This window comes from Onychomys torridus, chromosome 6 (genome assembly GCF_903995425.1).
Source record: "Onychomys torridus chromosome 6, mOncTor1.1, whole genome shotgun sequence".
Taxonomy (NCBI): domain Eukaryota; kingdom Metazoa; phylum Chordata; class Mammalia; order Rodentia; family Cricetidae; genus Onychomys; species Onychomys torridus.
The window spans coordinates 119,730,430-119,746,610 of NC_050448.1; positions in this window are offsets into that span (position 1 = coordinate 119,730,430).

The window sequence follows — 16,181 nt, forward strand, 5'->3', positions numbered from 1 at the left end:
GTTGTGGGTGCTGGGAATCCAGTCTGTGTCCTCCACGAGAGCAGCGAGTTCTCTCCACTTCTGAGCCTAAGCACAGAGCCTGACCTCCATGCCTGACCCCATGCTTGACCTCCCACCTCTGAGCCATGGTTCCAGCCCTATCTGTGAGCTTTGTAAACAAAAAAGAAAAAGCTTGGAGGAAACTTGGATTAGATAGTTCGGTGAGAAAGTAATTTTCAAGAGTGAAACTTGTCTGATTCATTTCCTTCTGTTGGTCCAGATTCTTTATAAAGTACCTTCTGGAGTATAGGCCTTCTGGATGGCTCAGAGGCCAAAAGCACAGGCCACCAAGTCTGACAATTCGAAGTCAATCCTGGGAACTCACACATAGGAGAGAACAGGCTCTACAAGTTATCCTCTGACCTCCACACATGTGCACACACACACTAAATAAATAAATAAATAAATAAATATCATCTAAATTAAAAAAAAAAATCTTTCAGGCATGATGGTACATGTCTTTAATACCAGCACTTAGGAGGCAGAGACAGACAGGTCTCTGATTCTGAGGCCAAACTGGTCTACAGAGTAAGTTCCAGATCACCCAGGGCTACATAGTGAGAGCCTGTCTCAAAAGAGGAGGTGGGGGCTGACAGCCTCAGTGAGTCACTCTGCTTTTAGGGGAAACCGACTGCTTTCTGCTTTCCTCTTCAGCTTGCTCTGGCTGAGAGTATGGTGTGGGGAAAGAGGCCCAGCACCCAGTTTAGGGTCTGGCCAGCACCTCTGGTTTCGCCCTTGCATTTCTTTCCTGTCTGGCCTTAAGTCTTCCTTGACCATGTTGTGGGCACATGACACCAACAGTTCAAGTAAGCGTTCAGGTTCGGGGTCGAGGGGAGAGTGGTTTTGAGTGAGGCAAGTGACTGAAATCAAGTTTTGGAGTTGTCTGTTGTGGCTTTCAGAGCCCCAGGTAGCTCCCTGACTTTCTCCTGAAGTCATCATGGAAAACAGAAATACTTCCTCAGAGGTATCCTTCAGACTTGGCCTGCCTTGAGCAGTTTCCAGAAAAAAAAAATAGCTGACATTTCTGGGACCTTCCCTTTCCAGATGGGTCCTTCCATGAAAGGAGCCAGGGAGATGAGATTCTAACCTAGGATTTCTCTCAGGCATTTACAAAAATCAATCCTCCAGCAAATTCCTGTAATTTATATTCAGAGTGTTAGTGTGTTGTGTTTGGTATTCCTGTCTTTTGTATGAGCACCTTACATACAGCAGCCCCTCCCATAAATACAGACACTTGATGAAAGAACAAATGATTGTACTGCTAAATAGATCAAACAGAAATCATCTTAAAACACAGAGGCCATTCTGCATTTGGCTACTAGTTCCTGCACCGCCTGAGTCCTCATGTCCCAGGCCAGACAGAAAAGGGAGAGAGAATTCACTCTGCTCCAGATCCACCAGTGGCTGGTGGGCTCACCCAAAGGGCCACGCAATATATGCAAGAGCTACCTCTGAATGCTGCTCTGTCCTGTTGTGTCCCTGCAGAGGGCACAGTGGAGAGCAGCAGAGGCTGAAGAAGCAGCTCTGGCTGGGCTTTTCAACCTGGTGTGCCAGAGGTGAGCAGCGAAGTCCCTCCATGCACCAAGGCAAGCTTTGGATGGTACACAAACAGTGTCCAGCTATTCCACCTGCTGCCCCAGCTCTAGGCTAGCAATTCGAGGCCTAGAGTTCAGCACATGAATCCCCTGGGGCCTCAGCATGGCCCAGCCCCACCCCAGCACACTGGAAAGGCAGAGGGGTAATTCTTTAGTTGAAGAGATGAAGCTCCCATTAAGGGCTTTGCCAACTGAGGGGCATGTGACTGCTTCCTTCGTACACTTTACTTACGGACTTATTAATCCATTATTTAAGTGTTCCATAATTTAAAAACTTCCGTGCTTTGTAAGTAGTAAGACTTTCCAGTTAAAGACAGTCATTGTCATCCCAACACCCACTATGTTCCTAATTAGCTCTGTAATTAAATTTCCAACTACAGAGAACTGAAAAAATTCATCATTGGATAAAGTAAAATGTTCTTAATTATGATGTTGTATCTCTGATGAACAGAAGTAGAAATACACACACACACACACACACACACACACACACACACACACACCACGGAATTAAATATAAATGTACCCATCTATAAATGTCATCTTTTCCATATCACAGCTTCACACTCAAGCTACACGCCAAAGTTGTGGCTCTATTTTTTTTTTCAAGAGGGTGGGTGGGAGATAAAAAGGACAAAGAAGAAACTTTATAGGTTTAAACTTGTCTCATGAAAATGATATTGATCAACTTTATAGTTTAATTCAAAAGGAATTATTCAAGCCACTTCTAACTGAAATCAATACAATGTTTAAAAACATGTAAGATGCAGCGCTATCAATGGGCTACTTTTGCTGCCATCTTTGCTCACATAAAAGCAGGTCAGAAAGTCGACAAGGTAAAACAGAGATTTAGAGGCACCCCTGGGTATTGTGCCTTAGTGGTCCTAAAGGTTGGACTCTGTAAAACTGCTTGTAACTGTCATTTTCCCTAAAGTCTAATACAACACAGAGAATAGAGCAGCTGGGGAGATGGCTCAGCAGGTAAGAGCATTTGCTGTTCTTCCAGAGGACCAGGGTTCAGTTCCCAGCACCCACATGGCAGCTCACATCAGAACTCCAGTTCCAGGGGATCTAGTGTCCCCTTCTGGACTCTTTGAGCACCAGGCATGCATATGGTGCACAGGCATGTGAACAAAACACTCATACACATAAAATAAATAAACCTGAGAGAGAGAGAGAGAGAGAGAGAGAGAGAGAGAGAGAGAGAGAGAGAGAGCGAGCAGGGAAAGGGAAAGAGTAGGAGAGAGACAGAGACAGAGAGAGAGAAAGTGCTGTGAATAGCAAGCAAAGAAGCTTTTTTTCTGTATTTACATTTTACAAAATTTACCCCTTTCCCCTGAGGGTGCAGAACCACGAGTGTGCTAATTAAGTTCACAACTGTGCACATGAAGTCAGGAAATACCAAAAGAAAAAACCCAACAACTTCCTCCAGCAAATCCGAGTTGCTGGGATTGCCCATGGCATATAATGAAGTCATACACTGTCCTGCTGCTCAAGCCTTCCAAATACCAAAGGAGCCAAGTAAATTTAGTTCTTAATTATTGGGATCTTAACTCTTTTCTCCCTTCCATTTTCTCTGCCTTCCTCAGCCCAGTACCCCTTCCAAGTCTGTGTGTGTCTGCATTCCCATGTGTTTGTTCTAAAGTCTTGGGGCTGGATTTCATGTTGTATACTTCCATTAGGGAGAGAGGAATTTAGCACAAACATTCCAGAGGAAATTCTAGTAGGGTGATGAAATTTAGTGTGGAAATTTTTATCTCAAAGAAGACATGAGTTTGGGAAAGTTCTTATTAAGGAGCATTTTCCATAGGCAAGGGTTGCTACTGTAAGCATAATAAAAGCCACATTTATAAATGTCTTCTCTCTCTCTCTCTCTCTGTGTGTGTGTGTGTGTGTGTGTGTGTGTGTGTGTGTGTGTTCATGTGGGTACAAGGATACACACAGATGCCAGAGGACAATTGCAGGTGTTTTTATCCAGGCATCCTTTACCTTTTTCCAAACAGGGTCTCTCACTGGACTGCAGCCTGCAATGGCCAGGCAAACCCAGGGATCCATCTGCCATGGCTTCCCCAGCACTGGGGTAACTGCTGTACACCACAAAGCCTTGCTTTAAAAAAAAAAAAATTAACATAATTTCTTTATTGAATCTTTGGGAATTTCACATTATGTACCCCAATTCTGCTCACCTCCCAGCCCCTTCATATATTCCCTCCCCCCTACAGAGGCCCCTCAGTAAAAATTTTTAAAAAATCAAAACAAAGCAAACAAACAAACAAAAAGAAAAACAAAAGAAAGAAAACAAAACAAAACAATGACAATGAAAATCCTTCACTCCTCCATCATTTCTGACCCTCACACACCCCTTCATTAGTCCTGCTGGCGTTGGGAGCCACACCTTTTGTCCAATCAGCTTTACTGGTAAATGTTAATTGCAATGAGTCACTGCTCTGGTTCAAGGCCTCTGGTTTCTCGTACACCATCATCACTGGATCCTCACCAGAACTCCTCTGGGATATCAGTAATGGAGATCCTGTGGGTATCGTTCCACAGGGCCAGTCCCTTCCTTAGCTCCAGCAGGTCCTAGATGGGTAGATGTTAGAGTGGGCCGACCCCAGGCCTGGCTGTGGGCCTGGGTGGTAGTTGAGCTGGTCAATCCAAGCCATTTGGGCTGCCCCACCTCAGCCCTTGCCATGTGGGGTAAGGGAGGTGAGCAGGGAAGTCGCATCTCTCCAGTGAGGGTCCAGGCCAGCTGTCTTGCCATAGAATCCATCGAGGGGCAGGGCCAACTATCCCAGAAAGCCAAACTTTTTTATATGTGTTCTGGGGACTTGAACTTAGGTCTTATTACTTACTCAGCAAGCATTTTATCAATCAAGTCATCTTCCAGTGCTATAGTTTTGAATGGATCCTAGGAATCCAATGCTGAACTCTAGTGGGCACCTGTTACTTTGAAGTTTGAGTATAAGAGACCACAAAGTACCAATAGTTTGCCCTTACTCCTTCTCCTTCCTCCACAGGTATGACTTAGCATTTTCCTGATAGAAATTAAAACACCCAAAGAGGATTCAGATGAATGCTACACTCCTGACTTGTAGCTGAAACTCACAACAACACTTTCTCCTAGCCAGCACTGTATTCCTCTAGGCTCTTAAAACTGAGTGAGAATTGTGACTTCTACTCCATCAACTGTGGGCCCCAAAACAGTCACAGAAAATGATGGGCTGTCAGGTCAGGCTCAAAGCAAAAAAAAAAAAAAAAAAAAAAAAAACAAAACCAAGGTCTAAACCTGCAAAGCCAACCTCTGGACTCAGAAACATGTTATCCCTCGGGCAACATTATCTGCTCACATGTCTCTGGAAAGCGTGCCTCTACACACAAAGGGGGCACCCCTCCTGAGAGCACGCGATTCTGGGTTGGGCTGGGAAGTCTGTCCCCCAGCATCACACAACTTTGCAGTAGGGCCTCTCTCTACATAAGGCACACACCCTACATGAGCTGCCACATGTCATATGCTTCAGGAGACGTTGGATGTGAATCCATTTTTATTTTAGCAAAGACTCGGTCCCTCTCACCATTAATCTTCCCCCTTTTGTTTCCTCCTTCATCTCTTGCCAAATGACATTTCAAGTACTACTGGGCTTAAAGGACAGAGCCTTTCCTCTGTCTAGGAGGAGGCATGAATTAACGTGGCTGAGGGATTTTTTGTTCAATGAGGGGTTTGTGTTCAGATTTCCACATTTGAGCAAATGACTGTCACCAAGGGAACCTGTTAAAGAATTAGTCCAGTGGCCTCTAAGTAGAGCCTGGAGCAGTGATTCTCAACAGTAGTATCCTGACAGAACCCTGGCTCCACTCCACCCAACTTAGTAAATATGGGGCCTAGAAGCCTGGAGTTTCCCAGGTTTGTGGAGGTTGAGTGGTGTGGGTGGTCTCTGGACCGCACCTGAACCAGAGACTGTTTATCCACAACACCAAGATAATTTGCAGCATAGGCTTGGGAGAGCCTGGCTTCAGGATATTGGAATGTGAAGAGGTCAGGGCCAAAGGGCTGGAATTGAGATACTGGAGCCAGAGATGTCAAAGGTTACATGCCCACTTCTTTTCCTCTGGATCTAAGGAATAACTGAGATGGTCTTGTTTCCCTGTATCCAAATGCATCTGTTAGTAAAATAAAGAATGGCTTGGCTTCTTCACTTCTTGCTGCAGATTTTTCCTGGGTCTCTGAAAAGCAGAAGGCCTGCTCCTCCCCAGTCAGCTTCGCTCTCGCTCTCCTCAACAAGCTCTCACTTTGTAGTCGTGGCTGGCCTTAAACTCAGAGATCCCCCTGCCTCTGCCTCCCAAGAGCCAGGATGAAAATAGCTGTTTCCAGTCTACCCAGTGCGGGAATCCCCAGGCTGTATCATAAGCAGTGTGAACAATGAGAATCAAACCAGGCAACACGACGTACAACCTGAATGCCGTCCCTGCCTCATGACTGGAATTCTTAATCTTCAGTTTTGATTGGTGACTTAAGACATGGACCCATGGGATCACTCTTTCTGCTCCCTTACAACTCCCACACAAGAACAGAACTCACATAACCCTGCTTTAATTTTTATCATATAAATAATTAATTCTCCATTTAAAAACACGTTAAGATGTTTTATTTCTTAATCAGTTCATTTGACTGGGAAACAAAGGTGTCTGCTGTTCACATTTTCTTCTGAGTTCTGTTACTCTGGTAAAAGTTCCCCCACAAGATTTGGCCCTCACTCATTACTTCTGCAGCTGACAATTCATTTCCAGAGGTTCTATTTTACAAAAATTGTTTCTCACTTAAAAAAAAAAATGTAATTGAATGTCTGCTCATCACAGGGTTTCTTGTGTTCGGGCCCAGGGTGTTAAACATTTTGGGGGTTGACTTGGGTCACCTTTGAAATTTTCAGACAGTGCAACTTGAGAAGGGCCTGTATGCTCTAGTGTGTGCCTCACATCCTGTTAAATATTAAGTGGGTATTTGACATGGAGCCGCTGCACTTCTCGATGGACTTCAAGTGCACCATATAGTTTACAAGACTAGCGATTAAAGGAAAGGGCTGCATGGATGCCCATGCTTTTCCAAACCATCCGCACTGGCCCAGCATTACCCTTTAACTTCCGTTCGCATTGAAGTAACACACTGAATGAAAGGGTGGATGGCTGCGTGTCTGCAGAGATGCTAACGCCAATGAAATTGCAATGGGGAATTCTTTTCTAAAGAAGGGAAAGTGTGGAGGAGGAATTCGCCTGAGAGGAACTGACTCCATTCCATTCACGCTCCCTATGTGTGTCACTACTGGATCAAGTTTTTAATTTAACAAGATTTCATTGGGGGAGGAGGTAGGTCAACCCCATCTGTCTGGGGCCAGAGTGTGCTCCACCTGGTGGTGCAATTGATTTTTGAATGAACTGGGCTTTATTTCAGTACAATAGAGCGATTGTTTGGTTGCTTTTAAGCACTGCATTCTTGGAATCTGATGGGCAAAAATAAATAAATAAATAAACCGATAAATAAGATTGCAGTGTGCAGCTCTCCGGGCTGTTAATTGCATCTGACCCATTATCCTCTGCAGCCCTGGTTCAAACTGGCATGGCTGACTTGGAGTTTGAAATGTAAATGGAAGGGCTGCATTTGCAGGTCATCATACTGTACAGCGTCCACTCCTGGCACACTTTCCAAGACCCGGAAGGGAGAAGAGACAGATATGAGCAATTATCCCAGGACTACACAGCTGTCGGTATTTGGGGCTGGCAGACACAGCTGCTGGCCCTGTCTCTGTCTGACACCACCCAGGGAGGAAAAATGGGGCTTGACTGTCCCAGAGAACAGTGTCAGAGGTGTAAGCAACCACGTGTTCCTTGCACCCCTGGGGAGAGACACAGAGGAAAGCTCCCCTCCCATGGCCACCTTTAACAGCAGGTGGATTGACATACAACAGCAACCCTTTCTTCTGCCTCTAGCTCTACCTTCACCACCCATAAAGCCTCTTTGAGAAGAGAATAAGGTTTAGAAAGATTCTCTTTCCTCACAAAGGGAAGCTCCCCACACCTAGAAGGCTCATCCAAAAGCAATAGTCTGCACCGTTCCCCAGACAGGATCTTAGACAAGGATATGAATATTCACCTTCAGCTCTGCACGCTCTCCTCACAGCTCTCTCCCTGAGGGATTCTGCTCAGGGTTTATTTAACAGTGACTTTAAAAACAACCAGGGACAGTACTTATAAGGGGTGGAAATGGTCCTGAGAGGAGAATACTGTGGGGGAAGGGGGTTTCCACTTCAAAAAGGCCAGATAGGGAGGGAGGTGAGGGTAAGGCCCAGAAGCCAACTGCAGCTGGAGGAGGAATGGGGACCCTGGGCCCCGCTCTTGACTGGAGAAGGAAGCTCTGGAAGGCAGGGGTCGGGACTAGGGCAGGGCTGCCTGCAGGATCAGCAGGGTCAGAACTGGTCCACAGCCTGCAGCTGCACCCGAGGCAGAGATCCCATCCCAGCATCAGCACTACTTCCCAGCTCTGTGAGCTGTAGAACTCTTCTCCCTCGGTTTACAAAGCCCTCAAGTAGAGAGCAGTCATAGGCAATAACACAGAAATATCCCTGCTGTGGGAGAATTCCACACTAAAACCTGGTGTGACAAATCCCAAGTAATGTGATCATTAGACTCAAGGCCAAGATGCATCTCATTTGCTGAAAGCATTCGAGCCTCCATAATCACGGGAGCCACATGAAAGCACAGGGCTTCCCAAAAAAAGGCCACAACTTTAAGCTTAAGTCAACACCATCACAGGGAGGGTCTGGCTTCGCCTAGGATGTCTGCCAGCCTTTATACATCTGACCATCCACGCTCTGACCTGTAAGACAGCCAAGACATTGGCATCTTCTGTGCCTCAGGGCCCCAATGGCTTTCTTCGGGTCCAGCCTGACCAAGCTCTCCTTGCTATACTTTTGAGGTTCCTGTACCACTCTGTGACAAGGAGAAAACACCTTGGTGTACACCAAGGTCAGGTTGAAGCAGTTTCTCCGCCTAGCTCTGTATTTTAACCTTGTCCCACAGATTCAAAATGCAATCTGATCTTGCTATTGGCTCATGTGATGATCAATTTTATGCATCAGCTTGACTACGGAATGGCAATGGGAAGACATTTGTTCTCTGGGTCCTTGTGAAGCTCTTTCCGAAAAAAGATCAGTGTTTGGATGGATAGACTAAGATCACCCTTGCCAAACTGGTGGGCACATCCAATCCAGCCCCTGACTGGACAGAGGGGATAGAGGAAGAGAGAGTTCCTTTTTACAGTAGAACTGGTGTATTCACCTTCTCCTGCCCTGAGTTACCTCATACCTCTTCACACTCTGACTGGAACTAGTACTTCCAGCTCCCTTGGTTCTCAGGCCTTGATGAGTAGAACAGAAATACCTCCCAGCCTTCCTGTGCTCTGCCTCATAGACACCATCCCATGAGCCAATATCTCTTTCTATACATCTCCACTTATATCCTATGAACTTAGCTTCTCTGGAAAACAATGACTAATACGGCTGGATTTGGCCCTGCTTCCTTTTCTCAGTGGAAAGTCAGAAGATGATGCTTTTGTGAGAATGTAGTTGTAACTCCCATGCATGTTTTTAAATGTGACTTTGATAGCAGAGGCACTCACCCACTTTCTTAGCTCAGAGATAGAGAAACACTGAGCTTGAGACCAGGTCTACACTGCACCTGGATGCCTATATTTGCCAGTAAATAGAAGCACATGGAGTTATTAATTAGCATTTATGAGTTAATTAGCATTCATAAGTAATGTCAACACAAGATGATGAACTAAGCTAGATTGTTTGGGAAGGGGAGATGAAGGATAAAACTTCTCCTCTACTTGGATTCATATAAATGTTACTTCCCTAGAATGGGACCCCCACCTAGGAGTCAGAAGACGTAAACACAAACATCCACGGAAAGGCAATAAATTCCCTGAATCTGAGGGTGGCCTCTCCCGAGTTTCTGGTTCTTATTACTAATCTGCTTCATATTGAATGGATTTGAGACTCTGTTTAAAGAAAACATACAGTAGCAATATAACCATCCAAGGTGGCCGTGTGTGATTCTCCTTCCTGGAATTTTGAAGTTGAAAGGAAATTCAGAGATCACTGCCTCATTCCCCAGGCTTCCACAAGGAAAACCACATCCTAACGTGAGTGACAGAGCTGGGTCCATAAGCCTCACATTTCTACCTCTTTTCTGTGACCCAAAAAGCTGATGAAATTGGCATTACCAGATTTGGAGCCAAGAAGTCCACCTGAGTCCAACGTCACTTCTCTTGAGTAGTCATCATGTCTACTGAGAGGGTGTGCTCAGTGTCTTTGGGGACCAGATGTCACTCCCATCCCTTTTCAGTCCAGCTCACGAACCTCATCGGTCGACATCCGTGCTTTGAACTCTTCTGTGCAGGACAATCCCTCAAGAACCACTGAACTTTAATGGAAGCCTTCTGCACTTAAAGAGTCCACCTTCTTAGAGATTAAAGGGGGTTTTCAGGAGAGGAGAGCAAAGAGAGAAGCAGCTGGATGGAGGAGGAGAAGGCATGGTCGGAAAGCTGGCAATCTCTAGAGGATTATCCAATCTCAGTTGGTCCATCTATGTGGAAATCTGACCGTTTTCACCCAGATCCGTATAACATCTGAACTACATTTCACAGTGGTTTTTACAGATTAAAGCAAACACCTTTTAAAGCTTTTCCCACATCCAGTTCACCCCAGGTGCTCTGCTCACCAAAGCCACTTACAGAAAGACGGTTCCAAGTGTTTGCTGGCAGCACTCCCCTTCCTGGCTGTCTCACACGGCGTTTCTCTCACTTTTAAAGGATAGCCCACATCTCTCAATTAGGATGAATAGTTTCAAAGTCAGCTTCCAGGTGCAGAGCATCACTCCAGAGTCCCTTGATGCAGTGTACAGGTTGGTATCTTGGACTAAGTTAAAGCAACATCTATGAGGGCCAGATGGGACGTGTTGGAAGACCCAGTACTAAACTATGATCCAGCTGCTACCAGAAAGGTTCAATAATAACACGTTTCTATAAACAACTATGGTTCCCATCATAGTAGACCCATTATAAACTATTGCAACTCACAGTTATGCATTGTCTATGGTTGTTAATGGAAGAAAAAGTCAACAAGGCAAATGTGGCCTCTGTGTCTTATTTGAGTTCATCTACATCAAATGTTGAATTGTACATGAAATTTAGTTTAAGCTAGATTACCAGAGTATTACAAAGTACTTCACCGTCCTTCTTGTCTCCTAAGGCATGATGACCTTAGAATTCAATGTTTTCTTTACTCTTGACTTTTGTGCTCTGATTATGGGATGGTCTCATGTAGTTATCTGCCTTCAGAATTATCATTCAAGAGCTTAATAAATACAGTGAAGTGATCCCAGCCAATGAGACCTTTCCATGCATCATGAGTATGCAGGGCCTTCTGGGTTACTGTCTCAAACTGCTGGTATTCTGGAGCTCTGAGTATATGAGAAATTGTCAGTTTTCCCTATCAATACTTTGGATATTACTATCAAAAGTAATTTGGGGTAAATGATCAATTTTCAACAATATATGAAAAGCCAACTAGGCATTATCTGCCTTATGGAAGAACCTTGGACAGGGAGTAGTAACCTCAACCATGTCTTTTCAGCTCCAAGTTTTTCTTGGTGTCTATCACAACTAAGGTTTTAGGTTAGTATAAACACGCCATCTGCCCATCACATCAGGCTTCAGGTGTGGCTTCTTGTCAGTGTCATTTGTTATAAGAGGATACTCAACTTTCATGAGAAAGAGTTGTCACTGCAAACAAGCAATAGAGAACAAAAGACAACCTCATCCCTGCCAATGGCCCTATGTCATCCATGGAATAAAACTGGTGACCCTGTCCTTGCCTTGACCTCTGCTACAGCAACACTCACCTGTGAGATTCATCACCTAAACCTTTGCTCTGCTTGGAATACCCCTCCATCCAGACCTCCTGTGCATCACCAGACGTACTGAGCAGCCATTGATTGCCAAAAGCTGTCCTTTCCTGTCTTTCTTCACCAATCATCTCATCTTTTATGACCTCTCTACCACCACGTCTACCACTGTGTTTAGTAATAGTCTGGCTAAATTTCTTTTTTTTTCCCACCACCAAATTGTGACCCTCCTAAAAGCAAGGGGAAACATATTATTTCTCTTAATTGTTTTCATATTTCCCATACCAAAGACAAAAACCTACTTAAGAAGTGTGCAGTGGATAACAGTCCTCAAGCAATGTGAAAAGGTTGTGGGGAGATCGTTGATTGATAATGCCACCCAACAGCCTACCTGGTAGACTAGGAAATACTATTTGGTCCCAAATAGCCAGATAGCCTAGAAAACAATGGCAATGAGCCACTAAGACCAGGAACCTCTGCCTGACTGACTCAAGCCCTGTAGACACAGCCCCTAACTGCTGCTGGGGCCAGCTACATTTGTACCTGGTTTCAAGGTTGCCATTGAGATCACTATTTCCTCTTCTGATGACAATTTCACCCTTAACCAGAACCTCTTCTAGTCTGGGTGGCCTGCCTGGTAGACCTGTTCTTACCAATGCCCTTATCTTTGGGAGGATGAGCTTCTGAACCTCTTCCCAGACAAGGTTCCTCTGCTTGTCCATGTACCATCAAACCTGGGTCAACAGACTGCCTAGAGATATCCAAGTATTCACATGGGTGAACACAGGCCTGACTGCCCTGCTGAGTGGGTAAAAGCAGCCCTATTTCTTCTTGGTTGTGGTCAAATATGACTGCTAAGATAATGATCCCTTGGCACTTGGATCCGAAATGCTCTGCCAGTAGCCATAGCTTCAAGTCCAGGGGACTTTGTTTCATCCCCTGCTAAAAAGCTTTCTCCCTTTGGGACCCAAGACCTCTAAGTCCTGATAAAACAAGAATTGGTTTTTGGTCTGGTTACCTAGAGAAGAAACATGTAAGATACCTTTGCATTGCAGGACAGAGGCCTCTGCATTGTCTTTAGGCAAAAATAGCATAATGTTAACAGTTAGCTGAGAGGACCAGCCAACTTGTACAGGTCCAAAGATGGTGGGAACCTACATACTTACTCAGGTACCTCCATCTAATGTGTCTCCAGGTCCTGGTCTTTCTCCCTCAGAATCTAGCCTGGCAAAAACAGTACACTCACCTAGGTTGAACATTCAAATTCCTCTGGAATACTGTCCATCTTAGGATGTCTCTGGCTCTACTCCCTTAATGTCTAACTTTTCTGCCTCCAAATTATAAAAAAATCAGACTTGCTTTATATTTAATCAATAAGGCTTTCTGGTTTCCATACTGATTGCTAAATTAATTACCTCTTTTTCTAAAGCATTTATGCCCCCCTAGTGATAGCCATCAGTACTATTGTCCTATTTCCCAGATGCTGGATACATTCCCCAGCCAGCATACCATTTCAGCTTGGCATTGATCTGTCTCTGTCCCATGTTGCTCCAGAAATGTGGTCCTCATCTCTCGGCCAGCAGGTATGCCCCCTCCAGATTCCATCTTCATATCACCTTGCTCAGACTACCCCTGTACCAACTCTTTAGGCTGGCTTCTCTGAGAAGTAGCAGACTTTGAATCAGATATTTGTGTACAAGAACGTTATTAGTGTGTTCTCTCAGGGACTACTCCTTGTAGAAAGGAAAACAAGAAGGAATCCAAGTGGGGCTGTGGGAGAAATTGAGCTCTGATGAAATCAGAGTAAAGGCCTCAGCTATCCTCACCGAGAGGTCTGAACCTAGTTTGGACTTAGAAGTTTCCCCAAGCCTGGGTCAGGGGGGCAGATCCTCATACCCCTGCAACACCAGATTATGGAGACAAGCTGTCCCAGCAAAGGAGGCATGGCATCAAGTGAAGAGGCCTTGCTCAGCAGAACACAATTAACAGAGGGACTGACGGATGCGCTGCCAGCCAGCAGCACAGCCAGCAGCTGGAGGAGCAAGGCCTTCATTCCCAAAATGGATTAGGGTGGTTCAAAGCAGGGAGTGCTGAAGAAGCCAGCTTTGGCTTTCAGTTGCTGAGTGACCTTGGGTAAATCAGACATGCTCTCAGGGCCTGAGCTTCCTTATCTGTAAAATGGAATTGGGGGGAAAAAAGCCCACCTCCTAGGGTTGTCACGGAGATTAAATGGAATGATGATGTAAGGCACCTTAAGACAGAGCATTGTGCATAATAAGCACTGTAGCCTCTTTTAGCTGTAAGGGGCTTAGATGGGAAGCTAAGACTAAATTATAGAGTACAATGAAAGAGTTCCTAAATTGTGGGCATTAGGAGCTTAGATGCAGTGAAAATCAAGGAAGCAAAGATGGGTTTCAAAGAGGGGATGATCAATATACACAAAGAGTTCAGAAAAGCGCAGCAGAAGTCTTCTACATGAGAGACTAGCAAGAGCAAAGGCCTCAGGAACAACATGGCTTTAGCAGGGGCATGAGCCTGCCAACCTGACGGCCACAGAGCACCTGATCTAGAACTGGAAGTTTGGGGATCCGTACAGGAGCCCCTCAGGAGACCACAGCAGACACGGCTGAATTAAGCCCTGAAGTAGTTGGAGGAGCTTCCTGAGAAATGGAAATATGACAGAGAAGAGGAAAGAGGAGGATAGTGAGTGATGGGAGAAGAAGGAGATGAGAAAGACAGAGTGGAGAGAAATGAGACAAGAGAAAAGACTGAGAACAAATTGGAGATTAAAAGCCAATCCAGAAAACCAGGCACTGTTGCTCATGCCAATACTCCCAACTCCAGGGAGGCAGAAGCAAAGCCATCCACTGCAAATTCTAAGCCAGCTTGGTCTAAATATCAAGTTTCAGACTAGACAGGATAACTCGGTGAGACCCTGTTTCAAAGCCAAAAGCAAACAAAGATAGGGTCCGTGACAGCACTTAGTGGGTGAGGTTGTTTGCAGCCAAGCTTAGCAGTCTGAGTTCAATCTCCAGAACCCACAGGGTAGAGGGAAAGGATCACCTCCAGCCGTTTGTCCTCTCAGCTCCACACGTGAGCTATCACACACACACACACACACACACACACACACACACACACACACTTAAATGTAATATATATATATAAAGCCAGTCCAGAGAGCACAGAAACAGAGAAAGCAGGACATTAAGAGATGGTGGTCTTTTCATTTCTGAAGCTCTGTTTCAAAGAGTTGAGTGTTCAGCTGGGTTACTTACTGGCGGAACAACATAGGTATAATTACTAAGAGGCCAGTGTGTTTTCTTTATTATAAATAGTCCCAAATTAATGTCCCTTCCCAAAATGTCTACCTTTCCAACAGGTGTGATATTCTACCATCTGCCCAACAAAAGAATCTAAATGTCACTAACTTAATAAAAGGGGGGGGGGAGCAGTATAACCAGCTGCCTGGGACCCTTGTTGATTCCCAAGATACCTAATAATCTGTGCTTGTATAGCGCATGAGGCAGCAACTAAGTTAGAAATGTTAGTGTCTGCCTCTCACAACAGCCCTGATAGACAGGAGGCATGGCACCCCTTTCAACAGATCTACTCAATCAGCAAATATTTATTGGTTCCTATATGCTGGGCATTGAAATTACAAAGAATTTGGCTACATGAAGCTTGATTCATACTTTTGGGGAGCCCACTCAGCTAATCTGAGAACCCCCCAAGAGCAGTAACCACAACTTTTACTCCCCAGAGTCCTAGGGCATCTGCAAGAGGAGCTGCTTTCTAAATGTATGTAGACTTTTAAAAATAATTAAATCCTCCAAATCAGCTACAAGTCCATGCTGCCGTTATTACAGATGGTACCTCTGAGCCATCACTGGCTAAGGGCCTCACTTCCTGGGGAAACCCCTAATCTAACTTCATGTCTGCTCTTCTGAAAGATAAAGCATTCACTCATCCTCTAAACGCTTCGAATTACACAATTTCCGAAGAGCTTTGCATTTGTTGGAAACAAGGTTGAGGCTGAGGCTGGGCCCCACACTAAGACCTGCTTTTTCCTTCAAGACTTTTGGCTTCCGTGAAGATTTTTATATTGAGCAGAAAAAATAATAACAATAGAATTCAGGATCTAGAAATCACTCCAAGTCAATATCCTCCTGCTAGTCTGGGTTGGGTGTGGGAAAGTTCTGATTGGCAGGTCCAAGGTCCTGACTGCTATAATATCAAGTGGCTGGCATGAAAGAGAAACAAATTAAATGTTCATCATTTCTCTGACTCAGGCCTCAGGACCTCGTTTTGTGGGTGAGACTACACTCCGGAGAGAGTGCAGGCAGATGATCAAGTAACCCTCTTAGACAAGATCCTCAAACCTATCAGGCCCCATGGCAAAGTCCCAGGGAGCTGGAAGGAAGATTGTCTGTCCCAAGCCTGGGCCCTGACACTGTACCATCTCCTCTGCACTCTCCAACCACACCCCAATGCAGGCATCCATAGAGAGCCAAGTTGATCGCACATGGAAGGTCTCCTCTGCTGTCTGCCAGAATGAAGGCAAAGCATCAGACTAAGGCTAACCCTAGG